This window comes from Ambystoma mexicanum, chromosome 7q, assembly GCF_040938575.1.
Source record: "Ambystoma mexicanum isolate Mex_15411 chromosome 7q, UKY_AmexF1_1, whole genome shotgun sequence".
In the NCBI taxonomy this organism is placed as follows: Eukaryota; Metazoa; Chordata; class Amphibia; order Caudata; family Ambystomatidae; genus Ambystoma; species Ambystoma mexicanum.
In genome coordinates, this window is record NC_090941.1 from 1,011,749,076 (window position 1) to 1,011,776,578 (window position 27,503).

The 27,503-nt window shown below is 46.5% G+C and overlaps 1 protein-coding gene across 2 annotated transcripts in view; it reads right to left on the reverse strand.

Moving 5' to 3' along the window:
- ATG16L2 (autophagy related 16 like 2) overlaps positions 1-27,503 on the reverse strand; it is a 920,492-nt gene that overhangs the window by 603,380 nt on the left and 289,609 nt on the right. The window lies entirely within an intron of this gene.

Here is a 27,503-nt window from a genome sequence, read left to right on the forward strand (position 1 = left end):
ATACAGGACCTATCACACTTGATAGCTCCAAGGGAAACTTGCACTTGTATTAATTTGAAAAACAGGGATGTCAATTTCTATCAGAAATGATATACAATAGCACAATTAAGGACGGCAGAGGCATCAATAAAGGCATAGCACAAAGATGAGCACAAGCATGTGCCAATTTAAGAGGGTGTGAACAAAGTGGGGCAAATAACTGGCACAAAAACAATATTTATTGGGCATACTATATGATACAGTGTACAGCTGACTTGCCTCTGGGATAAAGCACCCAGCATCCTCTGAAGCAGTCTCATAGTCCCACGACTCTTAGCTGTCAGAGAACCTGCAGCTTTCTTAGTCCTCTAAGTTCCATTAGGTTCATTAGGTCTTGAATGCCTCTTCACTCTCTCAGGTTTCTCTACCCACTTAGGACCATCAGCTCTTTCAAGAAGCCTATTCAGTGCAAATGTCAGATTTCTGGACCAGCTGGGTTCTGCGTGTGTTCTCACCAGCCTGAACTCTCGCACTGCCTCCATTTCACTAGATGTGTAACATGCTTCAGAGTGGATGGTGCTCTTATCCTCATTTTCTTAGCCCCTCTGATTGGGTCATATACTCCCGTAAGTAAGTAGGATTCACTTGCCTGTCGACCTGAGGCTCCAAATGCCCTGGCAGCCATCTAAGAATCTGGTGGAATTCCTGCCTCTGCTCCGTGGTGCCGTTCCTTCGCCTTGCGGTTGGTTGCTAGCACCAGCTATTGCAACAGCATGAGTAATTGTTGCGCTCCTGGTCCACTTTCTGGCATAATTATTCTCCACGAGGACCCAAAATGGTTAGCAGGATAGAGAGGGAAAGTGTTGTTTTCTGCAACTAAAGTCCATACCGCCTCTGCTTGTTCCCAGTCAGCAGGGCGTCTGTGGCAGTGATAATGTGCAATGGCTCTGCTTTCACATATTTCATGAGGGCTCGTAGTCTGATTCTCCTAAGTATCATTAAGGGCTGATATCAATGGCCTCATCTAAAACTGTGGGACTGGACTTGGGAAAAGGGAATGCAAACCCTTATTATGCACAGCATATGGGATAACTTTTGCCTGGTTCATGGGCAGTATGGATTAGTAAGAGGACTTTGAGTATCCCACCCTTGTCCACCACCAGGCAGCTCACAGGAATGGCCAGAGAGGACTTGTCTGCAGAGTGTCCTCCAGCTCTTGGGTAAGGCCCATGACTGACCGTCACACTTTCTCTGACCCTTGTAGGATACCTCGTAAGACAACATTTCCATTTTCGGGGTTCTGGGGTCACTTACTAGTTCCCTATTGCTATCTTTGGAACATTCACCTATTTGCGCTGGACTGAGGGACTTCCAGTGAAGTCCCCCTTGAAGAGTGAGACATGAATGTGGCCCTTGTTGCACCAGTCCTGCCCTTGTCTCGTCATCACAGAAACAAAAGGTGTATGTTGTTCCTGGCCCCTTTCTCCCGATCACCCATGTACTGCAGATGTGAGAAACGTTATTCACTCAGACAGCCATCTAGACCCCATCCCGATGACATCATTGAACAGATACATTTGCAGTCGATGGAGCAAGCGGACTGACTGTAACCTTGCAGAATGCTGATGACATCACGACTAAGACTATGACATAGATGCGTTAGACATGAAGCACATATGCACTGCTGCATGTAGCTACGTAGATCAAATTGCTCCTAGACATGAAGAACATGCTTTTGACCCACTTAGATAGAGGATAGACACACCTTTGCTATGTAGTAACCGCAAGTCGCACAAGAATACATATGAACTGCTTGCCGACACTGAACGCAACTAACACGAGCGGCCATGTAAATAAAGATGGAAGCCACAGCCGCATTGGAATGTATGGAAGGCACTGAAAGGACTCGAGAATGCAGAGAGGCCTGACACGCTGATTTCGCTGAGGGGCACAGACCAGGCGATCAGTTCAGCTATTGTCCAGAGCCTTGCCAAAGGATGAAACATTTCATATTAGCAGAAGAAATGTGACAGCTGCATATTTAAAGCTGAAATGCCTCATAAATGCAAGCAGAAAAATAATGTTGTTGGTCCCTACACACGATTTCAACCTGGAACACAAAGCCTATTCATTCGAGTCAGACAAAGGCCATTGTTCCGATTCAATTGAAGGAAAGATGATACAAAAGTAGTAACAGGCTGATCGGAGATGGTAACTTTTTGGGTACAAGCACCACCTCCGGGTTGTTCCCACCACCATGAATAGTTGCTCATGGGCTGGTAACGTTCCAAAGCACCAAGGCTGAGAAGACCATTGCTGACCAATCCCTACCCATCTTTCATGCTAGCTCACACATAGTTGCAAGGCCCAATGGCAGAGCGCTGACCTGTCATGCCTGTAGTTGCAACATTTAGGAGGTGGTCACAGGAGGAGCCAGCAGATTTAGTTTAACCCCATATATCCTATATGTAGTCTACCTCACTAACCAATCCCAAGGTACCTTGGGTTTTTGCAATGTATCTTTTATTTTGTGATGTCGCGTCGGGTGTCCAGTCATTTAGTCGACTGAAAACTGGTCGAATGACATTTGGTCGACGCAATTTGGTCGAAAACCAAATGGTCGAAATTTTTTTTTTATTTATATATTTATTTTTCGGGTTTTCGTTTTTTAAAAAAAGGGGTTTTTAGAGAAAAAAACAGGGCTGGGGGGGGACCCCCCCCAAAAAATAAAAAAAAGGGGTGAAAATAAAAAAATAAAAAAATTCGACCATTTGGTTTTCAACCAAATTGGTTCGACCATTTGTCTGGTCGACCAATTTTTTTCGACCAAATGTCTGGTAACCGTCGCGTCGCCATAAAAATTCATGACAAGCCTGACAACGACGAGAAAGTATTGGAGAACTATGCGTTGTCCATAACTTGAGCCTGATTTCAAAAGATTTCAATAAACAGTAAGATTTGTCATATTGTTGGACTCTTCCATTTTTCCCCTGGCACAGTTCCTCTTGCTTGTAAATTGAGGAAATGAACAATCCCTTGCGTACTTCACCCTGCCATTGCAACTCTTCTTAGCTAACAATGGGAGTCATTACGAGTGCGGCGGTAAGGGGTTAACGGCACCGGTATGGATGCCGGTGCCGTTAACCCCTTACCGCCGCATTCCGAGGTCCCTTAGCGGGAGCCGCTAAGGGACCAGGGAGCCAATAACGGGCCCGTAATTAGCTCCCTCTCCATTCCCATTGAGCCCCATGGGGGCTCGAATGGGAATGGGGAAGGGTTTTTTGAATGGAGACTTACCGGGTCCTCCAAGGTTGGAATTACCTGGTAAGTCCCCATTCAGAGAACCCGGATCCCGACACGACTTTGGAGGCAGCCAGGGTGCTAATCGCACCATGGCTGCCTCCAAACCCGTAATGACCCCAATGAGTTTTACGCACCCCGCTTGGGTCCTGTTGAGATCATATCACCCTACATTGGTTGTAGGTAGTAGGCTGCTGGCAGCTGGTATTTAATGTTGGCTTTATCAAGGGTGCAAGCCATTTTACAGCACTGGTAGTCAAATGTACCTTTTGGTAGCCATTGAGGTACCAATGTCTTTTTTCAAGTCCTGTTCGCAGCCATTTGTTTTAGGGGCTTCCTTATTCAGAACTATGAAATAGGCCTAAAATGGGTGGTCTGCATATGTGGGTTGTTTGTGAGCGCATGCCTGGCAGCCTCCTTAATGTTATGTACTGGTTTGGACCCATGTCCCTGGGCAGTGCACATCACATCTGTGGAGGTGGTCAGGGTTGAGTGACAGATTCAGGGGCCAACCAGTTAGTCTGGCCTCCTGTCACTTTCTCTCTAATCCCCATATGGGATTGGTAGTCTGCCCTTGGGCAATCCCTGGGAGTGGTGGTAATTAAGGTGAAACAATGTACCCAAGTACTGTCGTGCTACTGTAATTTTCAGAAGAACAAGTTTATTTACCTGCTGGAGGACCTTACATCATTTTCCGCTGTTGCACTTCTTTAAGGATCACATTTGGCCAGATTGGATGAACGTATCTCTGGTTTAGGTTTTCTGCTCCTGTATGTTCATCTTGGGTGTCATTTGTCCTCCTGTTGACTTCACTTGTGTGCTGGCTCAGGCCGTCCAACACTGGGGTCATCTCTAGGCCGTTTTGCCTGCCGTCTTCTCATTTTACTAAAGGGGTCATCCCACCTTGGTGGGGGAAGCTGCCGCCACCTGGAGTGGTGATCACACCAACACTGCACCTGCTCTGCTCTTAGGGACCGTCCTGTTCCTCTCCAGCATTGTTTTCGGGTGGGTCCTTCTTCTGGGGATGGACACCCTCTTATTGTCCTCAGTTACTGGATCGTGATTTGCCAGTTTTAGCCATCCTGGAGTCTTCCTCACCATCACTTTTGGTTTTGGCTTGAGGGGCTCCCTCGTGGGGAGGCTGGGTATACCTTTCTGCTTTTGGGGCCTTTGTTGGCTAGGGTTCCAGTCCCTGGGAAATTGCATCCTGTAAACCACGCATAAGAAAGAAGCTTTGTACTCGCTGTGGGCTTCAGTCTTCCTTGAACAGATCATTAGGCAGCAAACATTGTAACTACTTACGTCTGGGTCCCAGGTGGTGAGTTATTCGAGATACCCACCCCCAGGAGCATCTATGGTCTGGGTTTGAGATTATTTGCTTCCGCGCCTCAAACACATTTTCCCATTAATACTTCTCCTGCATTGACTCCTGGTTCTTTTACAGACCTCTGCATCTCAACACCTGGGGTCTCCTCTGGTCGTCCCTCAGGTTGTTTGGTGCCAAATCAACACTAAATACGGATTTCCTTCTGACTTTGTCCCAGTGATTTCAATTGGAACATTCTACTCATCATAAAACTCTCTTAAAGTGACTGAGGGTACTTACCTGCCTCTGGACACCTTTCCTGTATACAGTTTGGCTCCCACCAAAGACTGTAATTGTAGAATGGACCTTTCATTTTGAATATATGTTTCAAGTCATGGTGTCAATTTCTACACATGTGAATGTGAATATATATATTTACTACATACATATTTAGTGACATTTTTTTTCTCTGAAGTGTAAGAACTTGGTCATTATTGCTAAAATGTATCCTGTCTTTTGGCGGCCTCTAGCTGTGTTTTAATATTGTTCCCACCCAGCCCCCAGAACCCTCTTTAACTGAGATGAGTATTTGTATTTTCCAAATACTCTGCCCCAGAGGTCCTGAAGTCATGTGACTGTGTTGTGTGGGCACCAGGGATCCTAAACTATTGTTTTAACTAGATCTTAAAGTTTGGCTCCCTCCCCTGCCCACCACATGCCTTTATATGTTGTGTGACTACTCCAGGTAGTGGAGCTAGAGAACAATAAATAATGACAAGGTACTGTGTGTACAGGCATTACGTATGTATGGGGCCCTTTTTCACAGTCGCCCCGACTCATTATATGATATGTGCCTATTTTTAGACAGTGGAACCACAATTTAGTATAAGTGTGTGGAGTGTTGTAAATGGCATTTGCGGTTTTAGAATATACCCTGTATTTGAATACTGTGTGTTATTTGTTAAATTACTAAGAATTCAAAAGTGCAGGTGTAACTCGATGAATGTATTGATTCCCCAGAACATCAGCAAGTGTTATTGTTTTATGAGTAGATGTATGGACTAATTGTAGCTTTGTGTCAACCTAGTATACCCATTCCTGGGGTTAGGATGAACTGCTCTGCAACAATACATGCACCACAGTTAAAAGAGTGTGCTCTTCTAACCTGTCCCGACCTTTCCTCTCCTTTGCCTCTCTTGAGGGATCTTCCCAGATTGCTTCAAGGTTGCACCCGTCATACTCATTGTAAAGAAACAAACACCTGACCCAACCAACGTAGCCAATTATTGGCCAGTTTGATTTCTCCCCAAGTGCTCCAAGGTTTTAAAGAGGGTGGTATTCAACTACATTATCACTTACCTGGACAATACAGGATGGAGCGCCCATCTTTAATGTAGGTTCTGCAGCAAATACTCCACAGAAACAATACAGACTTCTCAAATATCCACACAACTACTGGCCCCCACCTGTCTTCTTCACACTACTTGCTGGATCCTTCTGTCGCATTTCAAAGTGTGAGCACCCCTCTATCTTACTAATACTCCCAAATTGGCTTTAAAGATACTGCCCTAGTTTGTGTGGCCTCCTATCTGCCCAACCTCTGCTCCTCTTTCTCCATCTACTTGAACAGTGGCTTTACCTATGCAACCTTCCAACCTGTTGGTGTCAAGCGGATGTCCTCAGCAACCTTCTCTGTACACTGTAGACCTTCTTGCTTGGCAAACTAATTTCCTCCTCTGACCTCTCCCACAATCTATGCACCAATGGCACCCACGTCTCCTCTTTCCCCTCGACACCCCAAAACCATCCTCACATATCACTGACAGCATGTACTTTAAGCAAAGAAAATTACCTTGTGTTAATTTACTATGCAGACATTTTGTGCGTGTGTGTATGCGTGTGTGGTTTTTAATGAAATTATAAGTAGAATGCCTAACTTTCCCCATCACTAAAGGGACTATCCTTCCTATCTTTAAAAAACCCAAAGGTGCTCGTCTGTTGTCATAAAGTCTAAAGAAAATATGTCCTCGGACGAAACTACCATATCTGGCCCTGCCACCAATGTTACTAAATTAAATAAACCAAGGGAATGATTTGTCTTCACCTGGTCTCCCCTTCAGGTCATTTAGTAGTGTAGTCTTGAATTATGCCACCTCTCGGTGGAACAGATAGTCTCTGCGATCAACTCTTGTAGCTCCTCCAGAGCACTTTTCATTCTCCTGCTTTCTTTGGTCCCTTTTTAATTTTTTTTTTACCATAACCTTTCTTGCTACTGCGTTATTTGCAACCTCTTTCCAGGGCTTCTCCGTGGGAGCACTTGATAGGGGGTTTACTCTGCCCCTTTCTATGCTTCTACTATCATCTATTCTCAGACTTTTGAGTGTTTCTTTACTGGTTATCTCCCAGCTGTATTGATGCAATCCCTCTCTTCTGGGCTTTTACACCTTAGGTTGGGTATCTCTCCACTTATTTCTCATACATCAACTGTCTCTGCTCAGCCCTTGTCGTCTCAGCTTTTCGCTTCTTAAGTGAGTTTGTTATGTATTTGAGAACTCATTTTGAGTACTTGGACGGGTTTCTTTTGATAGATAACAATATCCTGTGGGCCTTTGGCTTCTACTGGTATCTCAGGTACATCCTACTTGGTAGGGTCCGTTGGTAGGGCTAAGCTTTTGCTTGGTACTGCTCTCTCACTGCTGCTCGGCTTCTCATTCTCGGGTCTGTGTTGGACGCCTGCTTTGTACTATCACAGCTGGTGTGAAGCGACCATCACTTCCTGTATGGGCGGTACCTACATTCTTCCTGGGGCATCCTGTCTTGTCCACCACATCCACCTTGTGGTCATGCTGTGATGCTGGAAATGCATCGGAGGGACAGGGCCTCCATATCCTTGTCCTTTACTCTTTATCGTGTGGTCTGTCATGTTTTCTGCGCAGGAGTTCACGTGGGACTCCTGGCGGTGCAGCTCTCTCTCTTTTGGTTTGGTGAACAGACCCGTGGGATACCCTTATGGCACCCATGGGTAGGGGTACAACCCTGTGCCTCTAGTGTATGTTTTCAGCTCCATGCTGAAATGACTGGTGCCCTGAGCGTCCTCCATTTTGGGATGCCCAGGCCCTGTCATTGGAATCAGTAGATTCCTGATGGAGACAAAATGGCCCCCATGGCCTCTTGCCTTCCATCACCTGTTACCCTGATCTTCCCGAAGTCCCGGGAAGCCCTGCCTCTGTCCCTTCCCCTGACTGGCTGTTGGGTGGAAGTTCTGTATATGGTAGTGTGGGGAAGTGCCGACCAGACTGACTTTAGCCTTCTCAACGACCATATGTTGTGGGTAAGTCTGTGGGTGGGACCTGGGTGAATGGAGTGTGTGACGAATATACATTCTATGTTGTGGCTGTCTAGTATATGCTGGTTGACAATGGTTGAGACAGCCCTGCCCGAAACCGGTATGAATGCAGCTTGGAGTGTTGAATGGCTCGGTACTTGTCCCAATACACATAACTTGTTGTGAGTGTCTGGAGAGAAGTGAATGGCCTGGATACCTCATGTGCCTGATTGGCTGCCTGCCTGCATGAATGCTCGTAGTCGTGATCGGATGCTTGAGTGCGACCCAGCGGAATGAATGGGAGATCAACAGTATATCTGGGGACCTCTCACTGCTAGGAATCGTGTTCAGAAGCTTAAGTCCACTACGACGAGTAACTGGAGTGAAGCTTAACCTTTAGCCCTACTGGACGAGAAGAATTGCTGTTGCTCTCCTTTGCAATGGGAAAGCTGCTGTCCTTCAAGAACTTACCCAGAGAGGACCTGGTAAGGCGCCCTCTTCCCGAGCTACGAGGGACCATCGTGCAGAGCTGATCTTTGCCTAAACTCCCTGGTAGACAGACCGTCGACAGGCTGCCGACCCGATACGGGGACTGCTGCGGAACTCCAAGGAGAAGCGCCTGGACTGTTGTCCGCCACGGTCGATGACCGCCGTCGCCGACTGGAGCCGCCGTGCTCCCGTTGCCGAAGAACTTCATTGATCCAAGGACGCTCTCGCCCGCATCGTCGCCGCTGTATCCTGCTGGAGAAGGCCTGACCGTCGACTTGCTGAGGAGCATCCACCGGTGGGTTTCCTGCCACCCAAAGAACACAGAGACGCCGACGACTCGGCGCCCTTGCTGGGCCACAGTTCTTCAACTCTTTGCGGTCCAGAACTATCGACACGAGGTGCCCCGCACTCCTCTTCCTTGCAGGACGTATACGCTTCCCCGTCAACGAGCACCGCTAGGAACGATGCGGCCACTTCACCGCCATAGCTCTACCTCTTCTCCGTTGGACCGTCGACAACCCGTGACTCCTGCCTGAAAGGGAAGACACTCAAGAAGGGTTGTCAATTTCCTTGAGGCGGAACGCTACAACACCAAGGTACTTTGGGGTTGCAGAACTATTGGGAAGTCTAAGGGTGAACAATATAAGGACTGGGCTTGTATCTCTCTTCTACAGGTTGCCCAGGTGGGGGGATCTCCACACAGAGCTGTGTTTAACGGAAGTTACCAGTATTCTGCCAATTGCTCAACCATCTTCCTTTCCTTCCCCTCTCTACTGCTGGTTTCCTCTTTATTTTGATCTGTGTGTCATTCTGACCGTATGCACTTGAATAAGATCTAATAACGTTAGTGGTACCACTTTAGAACTGTACATATTTACCATTATTGATTTTCAGAGTACAAAGTGAGTTATCGTGATTATGTATATGACCTTAAATATTAATTATATAAAGACTGTTTTTTAACCGATACAGTGTGTGGACATTCCTTTGTGGGTGCTCGGGGACTACACTGTACTTAAGAACCAGCTCGCATCACCTCCTGAGAAGCTAGGCCTTGATTGCTTGATTACGTCTACCAATACTAGAGAATCTTGGCAGGGGTCTGTGTGCCTCCCCTCTACCATATAGAGAGGGGAAGTGAAGACCCCCCCCCTCCGGTCTTTACACATGCCACCACCAGGGTGCTTGCTCGTCTCGGTAGATGCGAGACGCTTCTCGTTTATGCAAGCGCCAGTTCTTCAGCATCTTGCACTCACGTATCTCTCTCCAGAAGTCGCAGGCTGCGCAAACTAACTTTTACACCGCAGTCGGCATAATGATGTCAGGGGGCTCCCCCTTTACATCAGGCTTCTCTGCTCGTCTCTTCCTCCTCGGCACAACTATATATGCGTTTCGCATTAAAGAGACATCTTCCTTTTCTTTTGCCTTCAGGTTTTCATCTTTTATTGATTCCAGACAAAGATGTTAATGGCGCATTCTGATGCATATTCAGTAGTTTCTTGTATGCAATTACATTTGTTGGTGTAAGGAATCCTTGTCCCCCAAAGGGGGAGTCTCTCCCGGTAAGGTCCCACTTGCCTCGACCCCTAGGGAGAGTTTTTTGGAGCAGGCACACATCGCTAGCCTCAATAGAGTGGGGGGGGTCTCTCCCTTAGGGAGAAGGGGTGAATTCCTGCGATTTGTCACATTATATACATATATGACAAACATTACATTGTTTTTCTGATGCTTGTATCTACTTTCTACTTAGATTCACATGCTTTGCATAGGCAAACATCTAGTGGTTGGTGCAGAGTAACTAAGGATGATGTCAGAACGTCTGTCAAAAGTAAATAGTAGACTGTCCTATGTCCAAAACCTATTTCTGTCCCTTACACTTCAAAATAAACTATATAACAGGCGTCACCCTCACCCCAGAAGTGTGGCATCTTCCTTCTGGATGGTTTTAGGCAGTTCATATGTGACTGGGGAATATCCTTCTTCCCCTGGCCGTCACACAGCCTTTCTATATAGTTCCACACAGATGGAGAAAATGTCTCCCTTTCCCAAGCTTCTTCCAGGCTCTCTTAACAGTCACAATGATATCTGATTTTTACCAGAGGATAGATCTTCCCTCCTCTGGTCTTCTCTCGACTTTTGCCAAAGGATATCTCCCTTTTCCCCTGGGCTTCTCTCTTGGTTATGTGGGTCCCAGACCACTTTCTCAGGTTTCAAATGTCTCTTTCTCAGGCCCAGTTCACTATCCTGCCAGGCATTTTCTTGCATGGCCAATTCTTAAACCCCTTACCTTTGGGTCCCAGACCCCATCTTCAGGTTCAAAATGTCTCTCTCTCGGGCACAGTTAACTATCCTGACAGGCGTTATCTTGTATGCATAACTCTCCAAACCTCTCAACATTTGGGTCCCAGACCCTCATCTTTCTTCGGTTATCTTTGGGGTGCTCTCTCACCCAATATGTTTTGTCACTCTGTTTGGTCCCACAGGGACAAAGAAGACGGTTCTGCACTTCCTCCTTGTTAGGAAGGATTCCCATATATGTGAAGTTTTCCCTCCAGTTGTCTACTCCCAACCTTTTGCTGTTGTTTACACACCATAGTCCGACTTTGCCAGTGAAGCACATCCTTCAGCTGCACTCCACTGGGCCTTCGCCCACTTTGTTATGGGGAAACGGACATGCCCTTAAAGGCAGTCACTACTGGGAGACTTTGTTTCCCTTAGTCCTTTCCAATGTTGCAACTATTCTGCAACATGTAACAAGTGCACCATGTATCGTACAGTACAGTGCGCTTGGGCCTTCCTTTTGTTTTCAAAAGGATTTTTCAGGAGAAATGCAGATGTGCCTTGGACAGGGCTGGTGGCAGCCTATCTTTTCGCTTTATTTTAACCCTTTCTGGCCATGCAAACCGCATTTACCACGGTAGGCACAGGAAGGTGGCCTGGCTCCAACATGGCCATGTCACAAGGTTATTTGTCCTGTCCTTTGGCTATCTTGCCCCTTTACCTTCCCCAGGTTGAGCCGATCAGGGGCAGTCCTTATTTGTGTATGCATTCTCCCACGAAACACCAAGCTTTCCCGGCTTCTGCATGCCTTGTGTGTGCGCTTCCAGGGTGTGGGCTGGATTGTCTAGTTCCAATACACATCCTGGGTGCCAGAGAGCCTGGTGTGCTGTGAATGACTGGGACCACCACCATGGTCCGTGATTGGTCCACGTCTGGTGTGCCTGTATGTGAGCAGATCTCCCATTGGGTCCTCTTCGTTTTGGCGCGAAGGAGATTCTGGATAAGAGAAGGCCCCAAACACCCACACCAGGTCAATCCCTTGAGTTCTCACTGAACCTAGGTAGGATCCAAGCATCCTGAAACCAAGAAGCTGAGTCGAGGAACCACTGGTGACCCGTTGGAAGGTTTTGCACCCCGAGCCCGCTGTCGTCCCGCTGGACCTCTCTGCATCTGATCGAACTGGAAGGTCTGCGAAGATGCTTTGACCCATTAGAATAGTGTGACCAACTATTCTCGACACCTTCATCAAAACCTGCAAGTAAGCCTTCTTGGAAGTGTCCTGGGCCAACCAGTGGGCTGACCAGCTTGCACAGGACGTTTGCTCTGACACCGTTTCTGTTTCAAGGAGACCCTTGAAACCTGATACATCACAAGCTCTGTGTTCACGGCACTCTCACACTGAATTTCATACACTTGGCATTCCCACGTCTGGAGTAAAGAGAGAGCGCCCGAAACCGGAGTACACACGGTTAACATGTCGCCCAGCTGTGGTAACGAACTTCGCAGGTGCCTTGCTGCTGTGCCCCTCTGTTCCCTGAAGCCTTCTATAGTGAAACTGGCCTGATCCATCCACCAGGAGCAGAGAAATCGCTACTGTCCCATTTGGGAATGAAGGCTGTAACTTTGCTGCTGAAAGCCGCAGCACTGCACAACTTCCACATTTGAACCTGCAACCAAAGTGGACTCGACTGCCGAAGTTTGGTCTGGAGTGCGCCGGGGGTCAGTGAGTAGTTGCCACCCTTACCGGTGGCCACTAGCGCATCCACCCACTTTTACGGACGAGTGTCCCCTGAGGGCCACTCTCCTTTCCACAGATAGCCTGATCTATCGACCCATTCCCAACTCCTGGAACCTGTTCTGCCCTTTTGGGGAGACACTCCACAAATAGTGGTAACTTATTCTGCATCACCTCACCCTTTTTCCTGAGCTGCTACAGACCCTACAAGAGACACAGTTTTCGGCCTTCTGCACTATAGCGTGCACCAGCATTTGAAAGTACATCGAGAGCTAGGCTCCTCTCTTGGTAGGGACTGGAGTGCCTCTCAGTTAGGATTTAAATGTTGCAGAACTGCCTAAAGTGTATTTACACTATTTTCCTCCTTTCCTTTCAGGTTGTGGACCCATTCTGTGCTTTTAACCCTTAAGGCCACTTGGAATTTTATATATGTATTTTAGTAGGATTGTTCTGGTTTAAAAGGTATTACTGTTGATAATTACTGTTTGTGGAAAGTCAAAGGCCTTGAATAAATGTATTTTTATCTTTAATATATACACCTGACTGGGAGTGATTTGTAAGTGTCCTTTACTGTGTGTGCTCATTGAGGTATTTCAGTCACCCTCACCCCTCCTGAGACCTAGTCTTGACCACCAGCAATGCTACCTTGATTGGTCTGGCTTGTCCAGAAGGTTAGCCTGTTCCAAGAAACTAGGCTGGCCTTCTGAACCTCTGTCCACCAGGTCAGAGTTCAGAAATCCATCTCAACACTCCTGACCACAGCACCTAGGGTTTCCCTAGTGCCTTCCTGGTCCCCCCTCTGCGTACCTTCTGGCATGGTCCGTGAGGGTCCTGGTCCTCAGCAATAGCAAGCTTCTCTGGCTTCCCATGGGCTCACGCGGTCTGCTCCCGGCAGCTCCGCCACACTGGTTTGTTGCTGTACGTCCGGTCTCGCCTGGACCACTCGATTGGTTGCTTCCTGCCAACAGACGCCAGGTGAGCCCTCTCTCCATTCAGCCTTCTCGTACGGTGACTTCCTTCACCTTGCATCCAGGTCTGCAGTGCATCCTCCCTGCGTGGCTTTACTCCCCAGCTCGATGCTCCTCTGGGGCAGGACTGACCCTGATGAGTCCATCATCAGTTTTTATGGTAAGCTATCTTTCAAATCTTGGATAGCTAGAATGTTTGTCTTGGTTCCAATTAGGGCTCTTCATTGCCCTGTTCTTCGTGTCAGTACTCCTGGAGCCATTTACTCTCACTCTTTCCTCACTCTTCCTCATCACAGTATTGTCCATCTGATAGACAGGGTTTCTATGCATGAAGTAATTAACAGAAGAAAGAGGAGACAAAGAAGGTGGGGTTGCTTGGCCCCATCCGTGTTGATGGGTGAACAATGCATGGCGGCATGGTGGTTAACATACTGGGTTCTCCCTTGATAGTCTTCCCTTTTTCCTGTGGATGCAGTCCCCTCCCATGGGATCCTCCTGCTGGGTAACCCACAGGGGGACTGTTGGGTAGCGGCCTCAACTCCCTGCCCCCATAGAAAGGGTCCCCCTTACCGGGGAGAAGTGACAAGACCAAGGGATTCATCACAGTGTCAACACAGCAATGTTGAGTAAAAGTGTGCACTGAACTCCATGTGGCTGCTTTACAGATAGCCTCCAGAGGGATGTTAGCAATGAAGGCTAATGTAGCTTCTGTACTGCTTGTGGGGTGTTCCTATTCGATAACGTGTAGCACTGTTGTATGGATTTTACGCTCCAGTTAGCAACGGTAGCCTTGGAGACAGGATTCTCTTCTCACCGGCTGCTAGAGAAACAAAGAACTGGTCTGTTTTTCTGATTGATTGACATGGAACTTGGAAATACATTTTGGTGAGAAACATGGGCGCCTTCCTAATACCACTGTTATTTTGTTTTGTGGCAAATGGTTCAGTCACAGAGAAAGCCTTATGCCCACTTACTCTTCTAATAGAAGTGATGGCTATAAGAAAAGCGGCTTTGTACGTGAGATACTTGAAACTTGCTCTATGCAATGGCTCAAAGGGAGGTCCCATGAGCTTACTTAAAATAACATTTAAATCCCACACAAAGGGTGGATTTGCAATGGGAGAATGAAGACGTTTAACATGCTCCACGAAGACTTTAACAACTGGAATCTTCCACCTAGAAATATTGCTTTGTGATGTTGTAAATCCAGATAGTGCAGCTAAATTAACTTTTAATTGATGAAAGACCATGCAGAGTCTAACAAGTGAATTAGCGCAATGATGAACAGTCAATTGGGTTTATAATCTCACTTCTTACACCATATGATGAATATTTTCCATTTGTTAAAGTAGCAGTGTCTATTCTTTGGTTTATGTGCCTCCTTTAATATTTCCATGCATATGTCTGATCAATTAAGATGGCTGTATCTTCAGGAGGCAAGCTGCTAAGTTGAATGTCTGATGATGTGGGTGTAGGGTTAATCATTAGTTTAATTGGTGGGCAAATGGACATCTTGAGAAGGTGTGAATACCACTTCTGCCATGCCCACATTGGGGCAACTTAGATTATTGTTAAGTGCTCCAGATGCATAATTGTGGATTATCTTTTTCAGGGGTGCTATGGGTGGAAAACCATATGCAAATATCCCTGACCAACTAATCCACAGTGCATTCCTCTTGGATACATTCTGCAGGAACTTGAGGCGTAACTTAGGCATTTTGTGTTTTTTCTCTTGTGGCAAACAGATCTATGTCTGGATGACACCAACGTGAGAAAAAGTCATCTACAATGTTTGAATGTAGCTCCCACTCGTGTTCCAAAGGTTGATCTGTGTTCCTGCTTCGTGTGTCTGCTAGGCAGGTGTGTTCCCCTGCAACATGTTGAGTTATGAGGAATATTCCTCTCTGCAGTCTCCAGTCTAATTTTCACATATTTACAGAGCGAGTCCCTCCCTGTTTGTTGATGTAAAACATGGTTGTGCTCTGACACTTTGAAGCTTCTTCTATGCGCTAGGTGGAATAATCAGTAAATATCTTAAGACCAAATAATCGGACAGACCCACGGGAGATGGTAAAATACTGCTTTAATCTCAATGCCGCTTGCCTCCTGAGCTTCTTGTGCAATAACCGGGAAGCAGTGTGGTGTCCCGTCTCCACCTCGCATGCTCGCCGGCTTTGTCCGGTGGCTTCCAAGTCCCTTGCAGCACCCACTTGCCTCCTGAACTTCTCTCGTCTTCAGGCGGCTTTGAGGCTGCTCCTAGGTTCAGGTGCCCACGAGGAAGTCGCTTCAATCCTGCCTCCCGCGGTCTCTCATGGCGAACCAGCTCTCGCAGCCCTCCGTCCTCTGCTTCTCCCTGAGCTGGCTGGCTCCATGGACTTCTTACTCGCCAGTTTCTCGGTGAACACCGAGAGGACGAAACCTCTCTTGCCTTTGGGGCCTGACGTATTCAAATAAAAACAAAAAGTTCCTTGAACAAAATGAAAGTTAGTTTCCTGGTTTTACTTAGGGTGAGGATTCTTCACCCCTTGGCCCTCTTTTCCCGGCCACTGACCCCTGTTCCTCGTGGTGTTGGGCGATAGCTTGTAACCCCCTGGATCTCCCTCTTCCGGGTGTGGAACCTAAAACAATTGCTATCGATATCAAGGCCTTCAGTGGTTGTGGTTTCCTGGTCTGAGGGCCTGATAGGTTTACTAAGAAAAACAACAAAGTTCTGTTCTACGTATTTCTCGGGTGATGGATTCACCCCTGGGTTCCTCTCTTCCGGGCGCCAACCCTTCTTTGCTTTCAGACTCCCTCCACCGGGTTCACTATGGCTTTTCCTTTACTCAAAAATGTTAATGGGCCTCATTACGAGGTATGCCGATAGCCATGCCGCTATTGGCGGCATGGCTGCCGGCAAAACCGCATCCGTGTCCGTGTCCTCGGAATGAGGACTTACCGGACCATTCCGAGTTCGGATGGCCCGGTAATTCCTCACTCGAGGACACGGACACGGTTCATCCCCATTCCCATTTCAGCCCCCGTAGGGCTGAATGGGAGAGGGAGTAAACAACGGGCCATTACGAGATGGCCCGTTGTTTGCTCCCTCTTCCCCTCGCGGGACCCGGTATGCACGCCTGGTTTTCCCAGGCGTGCTTAACGTGTCCCGCGAGGGGACCTCATAATGTGGCGGAACAGGTTGAACGGTGCCGCAGCCTTTTACGGTGCCGTTTAACCCGTTCTGCCAGGGTCGTAATGAGGCCCAATGTCTTTTTAAACAGTTGCAGTGGACATCCCTCGGCCGCATTCACCTTTGTCAACAGACTGTTTCTTGGGAGTTTAGACTTTGCCCCCTCTTTGTAAGCATCCCTCTTCCAGGTACACTCTTGCCAACTTCATATTCATATCTGCTTTCAATGTTTGCAGGATTCACTTTCCTTGCTTTCTGTACAGTTCTTAGAGGAAAGGCTTTCGACTGTACAATGATTTTGCCTGACCTCCTGTATGACCACTTTGACCTACCTTGGTGGCTCTCCTACGGGCTTCTGGAATCTGTAGTTTCCCTCAGACGAGGGATCAACCAGGGTTTCTCGGAGTAGCACCCACATGGCGCTGGTCCGCTTGTACGGATGGTCTCCCTTTTACAATTGTACAGTTCTTTGCTTTGAACCTCTGTCACTTTGCCATTTTGCGACTTTCATTCACCACAGCCTGGTTCTTATTGGTTCCCCCTTCGACTCACCGGCTGTGATGAACTGCTTAGCTTTCCTCTTAACTGGAGTCAAGGCCAGTACCATGGAAGCAGGAGTTGCCCTCGCTCCAGTTTATCAGCGTCAATATGCTCTTTGTACCGCTGACATCTGCTGCAGCACACTTGGGCTATTGTCCTCGGTCTTATGATTCCGTCTGCTGAGGTTTCGCAGGGTTTTGTCAAAAAGGGCAAGGTCTTGTTTCTCCTCCTCTTGAACTTCCAGGTCTGGATAGCTGTCTCGTCGTGTGGTCTGCCTTGCTCGTACTGTGCTCTCTTACTCCACCTTTTATCCCTGTGGGGAAAAAAAAGGGCCGTCAGGTGTGTGTGATTTAAGTAAATGGCCTGACTTTGCCTGATGCTTATATTGGGACATGTCAGGTGAACGACTCTGGTGTTAGTCTGCCGCCCTCCACGTGGTAAAGAGTTCGGGTCGGAAAGGGGGTGGTTAGAGTGTCCGACTGTTCCACGGGGTAGGATGGGAAAACAGTGCTATATGGGATTACAACCCTATTATTATTAGAGGACTTTTTGGTGATCTAGGAATGGTAGGTTTTGGAGGGGTTTTGAAATGAGTAGAAGGGTTTGTAAGGCAAACGGGAATTAACAGAATTATTAGTATTAAGTGAACAGGGGGAATTGTAGAATTGGTAGTGGTTTGTCTGAGCAGATGGGGAGTGCAGGAAATAGTGACTCGAGGGGCGGAGAAAAGAATGACTGGAGTATGCGGGTAGGGAACAGAAAAACAGGTATGGGATTCTGGAAGATGCGGTTTTGATGTGCAATGGGGTTTCGGCTCCTAGGGTATTTACCAGATATGGAGGGGACGTCGGGTTGTGACAGGAAAGATCTAATGGGAGGAAGGGAGGCAGATGTAATACAGCCTACAAAGGTTTCAGGGATCTCGCCCTCTTCTCCTTCTCCGGTACAATACCGCATCTCCCTTGGGTTATTCCCTCAAGTACAACCCTGTGTTTCCCCATCCCAGTGAGCCTTTCTCGCTGTTCCACCCCTAGAGTTGGGATCTGAGCGGATCAGCCCTTTGTTAGACACCTAAATAAGTGTTTCTCGAGGTTCGGTATCTGAGACCTTCAGGTATTTCACAGCTCCCCAACCCGAAAGAGATGCGTTTGTTGCGATTGTGATGTGTGTTGGCGGGCTGAAAAGGGCTTTCCCCTTTAACGTCAGGGTTTGTGGAACAAAGTGAAAAGAGTGAAGAGGAAAGCATATTGGTAAACTTTGTTGGAACTCGTTGCCTTATAAAGTAGCAAGCTACATGAGGTCAGTGACATGGTAGCTGAGTTCATTCAATTAACACGTTGTCTGACAGGAACCTTGCGCATAGAATTTCTGGGTATTAGAGGGTGCTTTCTTGTAATTCACCGGTCCGTGTGATTAGACGGCAATTGAGAGGAGTTGCTGTTTGTGTAGGGTTTTGGGGGATTTCAAAACGGAGGTTACCTGGCTGGATGTTGTTTCTGGTGGTTCACTGAAAAAGAGAAAAAGGAAAACTGTCAGAGCTCCATACTCAATATAATCACTGCTGGCAAACAGCCTGTGACATTTAGAGGCCTGGGTGTTACGTAGCAGTCTACTTGTGGAAACAAAGTTCAGCATGGCATGACAAGTAAATGCAAAACCAGTACCCGGTCAGATCCCGCACCAAAGACGGGGTACAGCCCAGTGAGCATGCACATGTTGCACACACCAGGACAGACATGCCGCTGCAGCTCACTGACCTGCCGTATGGCTTCCGCTAGGACAGAGACTCCCTCCGTCATTTTGCGGACTGAATGCACATAGAGTGTCATGGTGGATGTGTTTACACTGATCTCGGCCCTGTTCCGCACCATCTGACGGACTACCTTGTGGGTGGCCCCCTGAATACAGTCACTGATGGCCTGCAGGTGTGCAGAATGAGTGTGCCTGATTGCTTCCATCTTACGCTGCCCTTCCCACTGCTGTGAAATTCAGGGGTGCCCTTGGTGCCATGCCCCATGACTGATGTGCCAACCCATCACTCTGCCCTGTCTGTGTGCTTCGCTTCGGGGTATGCTGACTTGTGTCCCTGTCCACTGGGGATTCCTAGGCTGGGTTATCATTTATGAATGCATTCTTTTTTGGGGGAGAGGGGTCACTCACCTTCTGCCTCCTGGCTCCCGCCTCTGCACTGCCGGCTCCCTCTATCCCCCTCGAGGTGCAGCACTGTGCTGCATTTCTCCTCCCAAGCGGTGAGTGCCAGTGGCTCAGCAGTGCCTCCTCCTGTCGCCAGAGACTCCTGGCGGTGTTGAAACAACAGTCCCTGAACCCTTACCAACAGGTCGTGCCACCTTTTCCGGCAGTCCTCACCATCACGGGGGCAGACAGGCAACTGCTGTGACCTTCTGAGCGATTTTGTTCCATATACTAGTTCGTCGCTGCCCACTGGTCTTTCTTTGCCTTGCTCCATACAGCTCCTCACAGTAGACCAATACCTCATCTGGTAGGACCACAAGCTCACCCTTGCAAAATTTGGGATTTCTGAGGCGATGTTCGGCCCTCTTGCCTCTTAGCCTCTCCTGAGGTTTTCAGTGCTGGATGGCTGCAGGAAGTGAAGATATTTAATGGATTGTGTTTGTCAAAATGGCTGCTGTGATGCTTCCCGTTTCGGCAGTGACAATTCCCAGCAGCGCCAATAGTGCCGGGGTCGGCGGCGGTAGCGCTATTAGCGCCGGTTTTCAGGCGGGTGTCCTTGTTACACTGCAAACCGTCGGAGTTGGGGGCGTGTGCTCGCCAGGTTGTGATCCGACGCTAATACCGCCACAAAACCCGACGGTAACACTATTTGTGCCCGGCGGTAATTGCGTCGCTTTACCGGCATACTTGGAATGAGGGCCCAATATCAGACTGTGAGCTGGTTTAAAACACTGCACTGTCTTCTTTTTAGCACGTGAGGTAGAACGCACGTGAGGTAGAACGCACGCGTTTTAGGCTGTGAGCAGGTTTTTTTTACAATGAACTGTTCAATCCAAGCAAATGCATGGGACACTGTAATTCTGATTTCTCACTGCACCGTGGTTTAGTTAATGTAGATGCACTGTATTATTTATTTACTATATATGTATATATTTAAATAAAAATAACCCTGTGTGCCGTGCTGTTAAATTAATTGGTGTGCTATGATATTATTTGTCTCGGAAGCACCATTATGTATAACCTGTCAGTAGACCGGGACATGGATGTAATTTTCTTTTACAGGCTCTTTAATTATTTAATTCTCATAGCCTCGAACATACTGCCGGTTTATTTAATTATTATTAATTCTCCGGTTGGTATTTTTTGCCAAGACTCGATTCTAAAATGGCGTTCGTGTTCTCTTCTGTGACTCCAAACCAAGTCGAGCCCTTTGTTCCACTTTTTGGCGGGCTTCTCCACAGAAGCCTCCAAAAGTGGTGCCACTCTGTCTGGGTACCACAGGGCGTGTGGGAGGGGGTTTAGGCACCCTGGACTGAGTTACCTTGGTAACTCAAGTCGCACTCTTGTGTGATTGGCCCAAGTGGTGAGCCGGCCGGCTCACCACTTAGCATGTTTGAGTGACAGCTAGGCTGAGTGAATGGGGGTTTTCTGCATAAAAGCAGGGTTTTGGGGACTGGAACTTCAGAAGTCGCCACAGGACCTGAGAATCCGACGAGGGAGAAGCTGAGCCGACCTACCACGACGACACCACCGGTGGAGCCCTGCAGAACCGACTCACCACTTCCCGACGACAGAGAAGATCTCCCGGCTGGAGAGGCTTCTTCCCCCTGACTGGTGGGCACAACCAGTTTACCTTTCTTTCTTCGCACCCCAGCCCGGTTTGTCGTCGAAGCCAAGCACCCCGGCAGCCGGATAGCCACTCACCACTGAACCGCGAATCAACGAACCGCTCCTTGTACCTGAGAAACTCCGCGGCTGGTTTCTTCCCTGGCAGTGCAACGGACTCCTGTCTTCCTCCACAACGAGATCCTCTCTTCCCCCGGACGACGCACTGACTTGCATCCGCTGCCAGGAACAACTGCCCCCGCTGGAGCGTTCTCACCACTTTAAGGTACTGTGTCCGCCAGGCCTCCCTTTCTAAAGATTGCAACAAGGTAATAATAAATCCTTAACCTTCTGGACTGGGATGGCCGCCTTGACCCTCTAACTGGTCCCTTTCTTTGATCCAACTCCTTTTTGAACCATTACAAGACTTTTGTGCACTGCAACCATGTGACCTTGGACACATTTCGTTTCGATCCTCTTAAAGCAGATCTGGCCTACTGACTCTGAATTCACGGTTTTACTTTGCCTTCCCCTCTTGTTCTGTTCTTGTAAAAGTGTTGGGATCTGTTTCAAGTTGTTCTCTGCTTTTCTCTCCCTTTTTAAAAACGAATTATTAGAGTGCCATCTACGTTAAGCGCTCACCGCTGTCTGAAAATAAGTGGGGCTTTACTTAAGACTTGTCTAATATTCTTTTAAGGGAGTGTATGGGCCTCATTACAACTCAGGCGTTAAGGGTTAACGCCACCGTTAACCCTTAACGCCTGATTCCAAAATCCATGGCGCTAACCCGCCATGGTGCTAATTACGCCGCCGTAATTTACGGCGGCGTAATAAGCGCCTTCCCCACTCCCATTATGCCCTATGGGGCAAAAATGGGAATGGGGAAGGGAAAATGGGAAATGGGGATTTACCGCCCCACTCACCTTGGAATGGGGCAGTAAATCCGCCATCCACCATGGTGTAAACGTAGTTTACACCATGGTGGTAAAGTTGGTTTAGTGACCGTGTTTTTGAATTGCTTACTATTAGTGCCTGTGCGTTTTTCTAGATGTGGTTTTTAAATAAATAATTATATCTCTTTTACACCAAGCCCTGGTCAGTGTTTACTTGTTCTATTGTGTTCTCTTGACCTATTGTGAATACTCTGTCTACTGCCTAACTCTTCTTGAGGGAAGTCTGACTGCTCAGCCACAGCTACCAAGTGAATTTGTGTGGTACAGACTGCTACCAAGTGGGTTTACTGCCAAACACCTGTAGTCTTAAATCTGTTGCAGTGGTCCCAGAGGGAACTGCACAGGTTTCTGCCTAACAGTTTCCATACCGGATGATCTCGAGTCCTGCAGGCGGGAGGTGTCATTCCCGCCAGGTCTGACCTTGCGGGTTTAACACCACCCGCCTGCAGGCGGACGTGGAAACACCGCACCATCACGAGATGGTGCCGGTGTTTCCACTTCCCCATTCCCATTGAGTCCTATGGGATTCAATGGGAATGGGGATTTACCGAATTCCGCCTCCGGAATTCCCAGGTCACCAGGGTTGTAATGCCCCGGTGATTCCGGGAATCGTGGAGGCGGAATGGTAATACGAGTCCGGCGGTAACCTGCCAGTTTTTCCGGCTCGGTTACCACCGGACTCGTAATGAGGCCCATTATCTTCCACTGTCATGTTAATTAGCGTGGCCTGGGTTTCTGGTCTAAAACCCACATTTCTAAGCCACGCATTTATTTTTATTAGTGTACCCGCTGCCGCTATTCTACAAGCTTTTTACACAGCATCAAGAGTGTTTTAATAATGTTGTTTGCTTGGCTTCAGATCATGTTCTGAGTATCTCAGACTTGAGAGGCTCAGACGCTGCTAACTAGGTCCTCCACATGGTCCCATTGAGCTCTGTAAAGCTGGCCATGAGGGTTATTGTCAAGCAGCTGAAGTAACAACTTTTTTCCTTATGCATATATTTTCGTACTCTCTATTTTCTAAAACCAAACCCCACACACTCTTTGCTATCCCTTGGCTTCATTTGTCTCTGGTCCTCTGTGTGAGATGGTAAGATTTTCCATGCTTTTCTCTGCACTTTGTAATGTGATTTTGAGTTGGTGTGAAGGAATCAATGGACTGTGGTGATCGGCATACAGTGGTCCCACAGAGATCAACATATTAATATGCTGTACAAAGATGCCTAATTTATTTGAAGGTTTAAAGTTTGGTATTGCACTTGTTTTGAAAAACTTTGATAAAGGGACATTATGGTTACAAGTAAAACCGACAAACCTTAGAAATCCAGCAGTTATGGTAAGCTAAGCAATCATAACTCGCGCCACCACCGTGAACTTCTAAGACTAACACCCAGGACATCAAAGATGACATCACAAATGTAATTGATGACATCACTGATGACATGAAATATCTGGGCCACTTGTTTTTGTTCACTGACTTATCTATGTCAGGTGGTTTTGTTCACTCACAGTCAGAATTCAAACATTGGAAATGTGTTATATATCTAGAGATTAACCATCTTGTATGTACATTCCTAAGGGTTTGTGCTTTGCAAACATTTCGGAACTGCATTTTCTGCTGGTCTAGGAACTTTGAAGCTCAAAATGTACCCTTGCACAGCTCCTACACATATTCTTATTCATTATCCATTAACAATATAGCACAGAGCACATACTTGGAAGAATAGTAGTTATTTTTATTAAAATGGCCAAAAAGTTAGTGATATCTGGGTTTGTTTTGCAGACTCACTTCCCTGTTCGGTCTGCGGACAGGCCTCTGATTGGTCCAGAGAGCAGCGCAATGTCTGCGGACATCAGACACACCCAGTGATTGGATGGTGAAAAGCGTGAGGTGCGTCATATTTGTTGGAAACGCCCGCCACGCTGGATTCGCAGACAGTGCCCGTCGTCTGCGAACATTGGAGTAAAAACATATTAAAAAACACAACATTGCACTTGTCAAACTAATGAAACAATTTCTGGTGAGGTGAGGCGTGATGAGGATGAGATGGAATATGGCAATAAAAAGCCAAAGAAACAGGGTGTTTTTCATCCCCGATGTCCGCAAACAGTTCGGGGACAGCCCTATGATGTCCGCTAACATCCTATAAGTTCAGGGCATCCATACATATTTTTGCATTATTTGGTTTGTGAAAAGCAGTTTTTGGATGGTGTATAACGTTGGCTCTGCTCAATGAAACTGTATGAAAATGTGATATCATTCTAGAGGTGACCTTGAATTGTTGTACAAAGTATGCTGCTGTTTTGAAAAGAGGTAACAAAATTAGAGGGGTAGGGGGTCCCAAAATATTTGAAAGGCTTATGATATGATAGGTTATTTATAACGCGCTTAATACCCATAGGTTTCTAAGCACGGACCCGGGGATCGAACCTGTGTTGCTCCATGTCGTCTTGTTACAAAGGCGAGCACGTTGCAGCTGAGCTATCCTCCCAAGACGACATTCTCACAGTTTCACAAATCTGCACAAAAGTTTGTAAAAAGGTTTAAGACCCAGATTTGAATGTTTTTGCAAAGGTTGGTTGGATTTTGTGAAGAGGGGCAAAACTAGAGGGGGTTTTCAACATTTTAAAATGGATTATAACTTTGTTGCCATTTGACGAATGTGCACAAGAGATTTAAGAAAGATTATAGATGCAACGTTGAATTTTTCTACCAAGTCTGAATTAATTTTGTCAACTGGGAGCTAAATTATATGACTATTTTAGGTATGTACATTTTGACACTTTTCAAAAAATAAAACATGGATGGATTTGTAGGAAGGTTGTGCGAATAGTATTGGCAAGGACCTTAAAGCATGGTTTTGCAAAGCTGTTTTGTGTTTTATTTTTCCAAAGTGTCCAAATATAAGCATAGAAAATAGTGATATATGTTTGGTGTATGGACAATGGGCCTGGCCCTCAGCAAGGACGAATGCCTACTCTGATATACTTATTTGGGCATGCAGCATGGCCGAAGCTCCATGGTTAAATGGGTAAAGAAAATCTGTTTCCGGCTGCAGCCTGGAGTGCTGGACAGGATTGCTGTGGCGAGAGGAGCATCAGCCAGGAACTGAAACGATGCTTTTGGAAATGTGTCCTGTGTTGGTTGTTGAAACATAAGTAAAATAAATAGTGACATAACTAATCTGCTGTAGGCAGAATGCCTAGCCTTTAGCAAGGACATATGTGTACTCTGATTTGCCCATTGGGGTATGCACTGCTGAGAACGACTTATGAAACATTTTCACTTATGTAAATGTATTCAATTGAAAGAAAGAAATTTGTTAAAGGAACGTTACGGTTAAGATGTACTAACAATTCAAGGAATTACACAACCACACTGCGAAAGTACAATTGATAGATATGTCATCAGATTTAAAAGGATTGAAAACAGAGAACATGTGTTTCGACCACAGGTCTTCTTCCAGGCTGATATCCACATATTAAAAACACCCAAAAATAATATGAGTAGTCACAAACATACATTAATCCAAAGCAACAGAAATTTTGCATTTTTGAAAATTAAAATCAAACCAGGGCCGTTGGGGGAATGGGAAGCACGGCAGGGAATTTTTCCCAAATAGTATAGGTTTACATAATTAAGTAAAATAAAATACAAATTAATTGGTTGAACCCAACCATACCTATCAAAAAAGGATACAGTTGTCACATATCATATAATCAAGGGAGAAAAAACAAATATAAAAGACATAGTATGAGCACATGAGAACAGGGCATTATTTGCCAATAACACACACATATGTTAAATGGGGTGGTGAAATTACAAAGTTAATATGAATGATACCCATTATTCTGATCCATTGGATGATATCATAGCCAAGTTCACAATTGTGCATGTGTTTTTCATGCAATGTGTTGCCATGATACCTCTTAAGGCATATGCTCATACTCTGTCTTTTAGGTTTATGTTTTTTCTCCCTCGATTAGGATATGCGACAACTGTATCCTTTTTTGATATGTATGGTTGGGTCCAACCAATGAATTTTTTATTTTATTTTACTTGATTATGTAAACATATACTATTTGGAAAAATCCCATGCCGTGCTTCCCATTCCCCTAAGGCCCCCGATTTGGATGGATTTGATTAGAATTTTCAAAAACGCAAAATTTCTGTTACTTTGGATTAATGTATGTTCGTGACTACTCCTATTATTTTTGGTTGTTTTAATATGTGGATATCAGCCTGGAAGAAGACCTGTGGTCGAATCACGGGTCAGCTGTTTTCAATCGCATATCTATCAATTGTATTTGCGCAGTGTGGTTGTGTAATTCCTTGATTTGCTAGTCCTTTTTGATTCCCTGGGCAGTGGATCTGGTTGAACACAACTGCCTGCTGCAGTTACACTTCACTGTTTCCTTAGTTGGAATTTAAACCAATACCTAACCCTCTCATAGCAAGGGCACAGACCCGACAAGCTCTTAGGGTTCCAGTCTGTTGCCCCACAAGGTTTTGTTCGGTTAAGATGTACCCCACCCTTGGGACTCCTCTACCCCAGCAGTTAGCTAGTGGCCTCCCAACTTGGCATCCCTTGGAACTGCCCACCTGAGCTCCCTTGAGCACTTGTCCATTCGTACTGCCCCTTTTATTTATGCACTTCTGTCACTGCACAATGCATATGTGTATTTATAGGAGCACTATGTACAATTTTTGGGTATAAGTATGGAAAATGTACATGTACGAGATTTGTTAAGTGGCAGTTGGTGTGCGGAAGTTGAAAATACTTGATGGGCTATATGTAGAGATTTTTTTATGTGATTGGTGGATATGTGTGTGAATGGTTTAAAGCAGGGAATTAGGGAGTATTGGAAACATAACAGTAAAAACAGTAGAAGGGCTGTTTTGTGGGATGATGTGCAAGTGCAATCCGGGTTTTCTAAAAGGCATGGGCTAGATAGGGGAATGCGGGGAATGCAGAGACTGTGTGGATAGTTATAAATGGCAAAGAATTATGGTGTTTATTGCATGCTAGAGAAAAGAATTGCAGAGAAATTCGTTTTTTTTCTCCAGCATACAATTGTCAATTATTCCCATTAGCATAGTAGAAAATGCTAATGGGAATGTTGGAGGATCTTACTGAATCTAACTACTTTACTGAAATATTTAACGGAGATGGAGTCTATAAACTTATTTTTTTAGTTCTATTTTGTAACTGTGAAAAGTGGTTCCTAAAGGAACCAAAATGTGTTTTTGTGTATGTGTTTTTTGCAGGAGAGGCCAGAAAGGAAGGTGGGGAGGGGAATTAGGTAAGGGGCACCAACCACAGATATGGAGTGATAAGTGGACAGGGGAAGATGTTGCACGTGTGTTAAATCTAAGGTAGAGGGCAGTGTTTCTCATGCTCCTTGATTACATCTTCAAAAGCACTTCGAAATTGCTCTCCCCTGCAGAGTGGTGTGTAGCAGTATATACAAAGTACTGTTTTCTAAAGATAAGGATCAACAGCCTAATTTATTGCTTGCAAGGTAGCTGGTGGGAGTTTGTGTCCCACAGAAGTAGGCTGTGTGGTTACAGCATTGGTTGAGGAAGATGAGGTAAAGAAAGGAACAGCCTTTCTGAGAGCATCCCGGTGGTTGGATTTGGTGTGAAGGCGCATGGAGGTG